Genomic DNA, 5,917 nt, shown 5'->3' on the forward strand with positions numbered 1-5,917 from the left:
ATTTGCAATGGAGCCGTGTGGGGATTCCTATTTTGGCACCTTGAAAACATAGGTAATAATAACTTTGGTATGTGAAACCACGGTTCTTATTGGAAAAGTATGAATGTACATGCTGAAAACCTTATTACTGTAAAACGCAGCTCACAAACTCTCCACTAGTAATGATTCCTCAACCAAAAAGAATCTGAATTTCAGGAATTCAGGAATTCAGTCATTTTACATGTTAGGTATTTCTTAAAGTCTTTATCGCAACAGTAGGTTTGTCAACATATTTCTTGAGTTTCTTAACAATCGGGTCACATCACAAATGTACGTGTTCTTAAATTCCGTTAGACTCGGTCCCAGCCAAGTTGTGCTCCTTGTCGCTAAAAAGCAATACCCTGCACAAATCGTTAGGACTGACTCATATTCCATTTTTTCAACAGGTGCATCGCTCTCTTCTAACCTTTCGTCGTGCTTTTTGAGGCTCTATCTGACATACCAGCAGGTTATGTCAGTAGTTTATCCGTAAAATATCTGGGCTATTGGAACAGCTTCACTTTGGGATTTCTTATTTATACTGTACGCTTTCTGTGGATTTACTTAATTACAAATCCGTGGTGGATAGCGCCATTTGAATTTCTAAATGGTAGGCATTTTTTGGACTAAATGTAAACAAAATACAAAGAAACCAGCAAACACAATACGTTTTCGACATCATTCGCAAAAGGTTAGAAAAGGTTGCCGGAAAATATTGAAATCTTGAGTTATTATAACGAATATATAAAGGGTATAAAACGTTTACATAACATTAAAAACATTTTTTAGATAACTGAATGCAAAATTCTAACTTGATTGCAGTGAGTTTTTATACAAAACCGTTTAAAACGTTTTATGACCTTTTATAACCAAGATACATATTTAATGTTATTAAAATGTTTTACCACAATAGAAACCCAAAATGTAACCTGTTTAAAATGTTTTAAAAACGTTTCGTGATTGCTGGAGTAGAATAATACGATAAAAGAAATTATAGTAAGCTAAATAAAACAAAGAAAAGATCACAAATGAATTAATAAAACTTAGCATTTATTATTCATACTTTCCAATAGAACCGTGGTTTCACATACCAAAGTTATTATTACCTATGTTTTCAAGGTGCCAAAATAGGAATCCCCACACGGCTCCATTGCAAATGCCGAAGAAAAGTATCCCAGTGGGCACACCCGACGTTGAAATCACGTTGAAATCAGGTTGACGTTTCGACGTTGAAATCACGTTGTATTTGCAAATCGACTCTAACTTGATTTCAACCCGATTTCAACGTTGATTCAACGTCGAAATTTCAACCTAATTTCAACCTGAATTTCATGTTGTATTAAACGCCGAAATTTCAACCTGAATTTAATCCGATTTTAACCTGATATTTATTTAAATATAATTATTATATAGTAATAAATTTATACGTACCCACTTGTAGAACCTCACCGCTGTGGTCCGTCTGGGAGAATATTATCATGAATTCATGATTATAGGCTAGGATTGGTATCGCCCTGGGTAACTGGTATCGCCGTCGTTGTCGGTGCAGAGGGCCGGTGCAGTCGGCACCCATACGCGGGATGCAACCGGGTGTGGAGTCGTGGTGAGCCGCGCGCAGTGGTCGGTGCAGAGGGACGGTGCAGTCGGCATCCATACGCGGGAGTCTACCGGGTGTGGTGTCGGTTGGCCGCCGTGCAGTGGAGTATGTGTCGGAGTCGGAGGCCGGTGCAGTCGGCACCGCAACGCGGGAGGCAATCGGGTGCGCGGCGGTCATGTTTTGACCAAAATCACATTTTGACCAAAATCACATTTTGACCAAAAATCACATTTTGACCAAAAATCACATTTTGACCAAAATCACATTTTGACCAAAAATCACATTTTGACCAAAAATCACATTTTTGACCAAAAATCACATTTTGACCAAAAATAAACATTTTGGACCAAAAAACACATTTTGGACCAAAAATCAAAAATCACATTTTTGACCAAAAAATCACATTTTTGACCAAAAATCACAATTTTACCAAAAATCGCATTTTTGACCAAAAATCACATTTTTGAACAAATATCACATTTTTGACCGAAAATCACATTTTTGAACAAATATCACATTTTTGACCAAAAATCACATTTTTGAACAAATAACACATTTTGACCGAAAATCCTATTTTGACCAAAAATTAAATTTTGACCAAAAATCACATTTTTGACCAAACATCACATTTTTGACCAAAAATCACCTTTTTGCCCAAAAATCACATTTTTTTTTTCAAGATGGCCATCACTGAGTAAACATGCAACTTGGGCAATCTTCTTAGTATTCGATTTTGCTAATTTCTCACCTTTTTATCGTAAAAGCCTCAATTTGATGATTTGACCTATTTTAACCTTCAAATCCTAAATAGCTTTCCAAAGATTTTACGTGCAAAGTAAGCGTCGCGTTTTAGGCCATAAGTCGAGTTACCTTGAACTTTGAAATTTATTTTTGATATCATCATCATATAAATTTTTCAACGTCGTCGTAGAACCTGCAAGTTGAGTTGCCCAGCAAACACAAAACATTTTACATATAACGTTTTATTGTTGGTTTATATAAAGGGTATAAAAACGTTTTAATAACGTTCTAAAACACTTTTGAAAAATAGATGCACGATATATTAACATGTTATTATAGAGTTGACAAAGCATTTTTTGTACCTTTATAATGCAAGTAATAGTCATAAATGGCAACTGCCTTAGCTGAAAACAACAACAAACACATGTACATACAGGACACTTCTTTCACCTATTATTGGTATAAAATCAACCAGGAATATTATAGTGCTCTAGCTGCAGAACAAGGTAATCCATTATTTTTTTTTTTTGGTATAGCCACGTTCATAGTGGCTGCCGCCTTAGCTGGAAAACACCAAAAACACTTAAATAGTTTTGTGTGTCTTAAAAAAACATGCATGTTCTAAAGACACAAAACTAGAAACAGTTCTCTCAATATTTTTTTATTAATCAAAAATATGGGTCAAAAATTTTGACCAAAATTTGGGATATTTTAAGGTCCTTATTCAAGAAATTGAGAAAATTGTTTCTAATTTTATTTTGTGTCTTTAGAACATAATATGCAATTTTAAGGGATCTGGAATGAATATTTTTTTTTTATTTGAAAGCACATCAGACATACCGAATTGCATTCTGAATACGGAGAATGTCTTTCTGATATCAAATAATTTTCATTTTTTTAAATTCACGATATAATACAAATTTTATGACAAATTATTAAAATTTGATATTTTTCACATTTTTGATATATAACAGTCCTCGAAGTAAATTTTATAAATCTAATGATATATTCCTAAAGTGTATGTAGCTGGGAGGAAAAGCCGACGATCAATTGAAAAATTTGACCTTTCATATTGAAGATATAGATTTTTTTCCCAAAAGACCTAATTTTTTTGGTGTTTTGGGGAAAAAATCATCAGATTTATGAAGTTTACTTCGAGTACTGTTAAATATTAAAAATATCAGTTTTTAATGATTTGCTCAAATGTGTATTACATTGCGAATTTAAAAAAAAATTAAAATTTTTTAATATCAGAAGGACATTCTTCGTATTCAGAATGCAACGATATGTCTGATGTGCTCTAATGTCCCACAATAAATACTGTCCAAACGTGCATACTCCATCCCTTAATAGAGTTTGAATTCAGGGTAAGTTATGGTTTCATATTTTGAAACATATTCTCCTACACATCGCAAATCCAAAATAAAATCAGCTCCGTCCTTTTGATTTTCAAGTTACGTTACCATGGTTACATGTATCATACTTTGATACAATTTGTATATAAACGCATCCTGAACACTTATATCCCGTCTTCAACACTGTTAACGTTTGGCTAAGTGACATGCATGTTTAGATACATGTATGTAACAAGTAACAACATCATAGGACTTCCTACCATGGAGATGTGTGTCACACATCGAAAATTCAAGGTTGCTTGGAATTTTGGGCTGAAAGTCATTTTAAACTTTTAGAAATTAGATATGTAAGCTTTTTATTTGTGATTTGTGATGTTTAGGAGTTGGAGTTGCCAAAAATACCTATCGTTTCGTGAAAATGTGGAAAACAATATTTTCTTTTATTCCTAAGCACTTCGTCTCCGGCAATCATAACATCATGCCTTATAAATTTATGTTAGAAAAATAATAATCAAGCACGAATCACATGGTCGCCATGAGTTTGTTTTAGATAAAACCACGTGATTCGTGGTTGATAATTACTTTTCTTACATATAATAGGGCATAATGTTGTGATAGGCGGAGCCTTCCTTTAAAACGTGTGTATTTGTTTAAAAAGTGTTAGAGCTGGACATTTAGAGCCTAAATACATTAGATTTAGTTATGGTTCTCAAAAGAACTCGTGAATTTTCAGAAAGCTGTTTGTGTTAAAGTGCGAGGGTTATCCATAGGCCTATGTACTAGGAGGACACTTTAGAACTTGACCCTTTTGGAACCTTTTAAGAATGTACTGGATGCAATGTGCCCATTATACTTAATGTTAATATAGGGTTTCCCCTGGCTTGCGTAAAAATCTTGAGTAAAAATCTCAAGTTTTTCTTCTTTTCACGTTACAACTTACTTAAAACTTCTGATACCATGTAAGATATCTTTAACATAATTATGGTTTCTAAGTCCTGACTTTTACACGTATAACTAAACTTGAAATTGTTGACAGATTATACAACTGAATACTTCTATTTTTCTCATCGAAGAACTTCACAGAACTTTCTTAGACTGATGATCAGATCATATACAGATAGTGTGATCAATAGCTTTGGAAGTGTTCTGCGTTTGCAATCCACCCTTCAACGTATTCAAAGGATCCTTGTCGTGCTCAGTTTAAGCTGAAGGAGATAAGCATCGAAAACGTCAACCCTATCAGTAGGCTTATATCGCATTGATGATGTCATCAATACCAATATTAAGAAAATCTAGACCAGAATCTGTATTTGCTTGCTTAGTTCTTTCTATGTCAAGACACATATCAAGGCAATAACAGCTGTTATCATTAAGCTGATGGGTTTGCACATTTTTTGACCAAAAATCACATTTTGACCAAAACACTTTTTGAAGCTGGTCCATTTCACAGTTCCTGGAATGTGAGGCGTGAGTCATTCCATCTGCGGGCTATATGGAATGAATGATGACTAACAACTTAAGTTAGATCTTGAACGGATGAGTAGTATGTGGCAGCAACTGCTCAACAATGGACTTGATTCAGTGTAGGAGTTGGTCCATGCCATGCCGTGCCAGTTTACTCCATCTTTGATTTGACCGTGCTCTTATGTATTAAAATTATGGCTCTCTCAAGTTGTCAGTTCATCCGAAATCTTTGGCTGCATCTAAACTTTCTAAGTTAAGTCAATTTTCTTGATGCTTTATACATTGTACATTGTCATGGACTATAGTCTGTCTATTGCATGGCCAATCTTGTTTTGATTCCATTGTCACGTGGCACAACAACAGGTCAGCTGTAACGACAAAAATAACAATTTAGGGATTTAAAAATACAATTATTTCCATAATTTACACATACAAAAACATTATATTTGACATAGACTTACAGTACGATTAATATGCTTAATGTAAAATAGGCATAGGCCTACTGAAGGTAGACCTGTTACTCCTGACTGTTTAGGGTAATTCTGCTGAACAATTCTTAGGGCCATTCTTGGGACCAAAAAGAGGAAAGTATAACTTATCTTTGCTCCTTTAGACACATGCTTTAGACTAGAGAAATTATTTGGGGATGTGAAATCTTCTGCCTAAAAAATCTGCCTAAAGAGTGTTCAACACTAATTGGCTCATGCTTGCACATGTTTAAAGTAGGCATACTCAGAGAACA

Source organism: Amphiura filiformis, chromosome 18 (assembly GCF_039555335.1).
Source record: "Amphiura filiformis chromosome 18, Afil_fr2py, whole genome shotgun sequence".
Lineage (NCBI taxonomy): Eukaryota > Metazoa > Echinodermata > Ophiuroidea > Amphilepidida > Amphiuridae > Amphiura > Amphiura filiformis.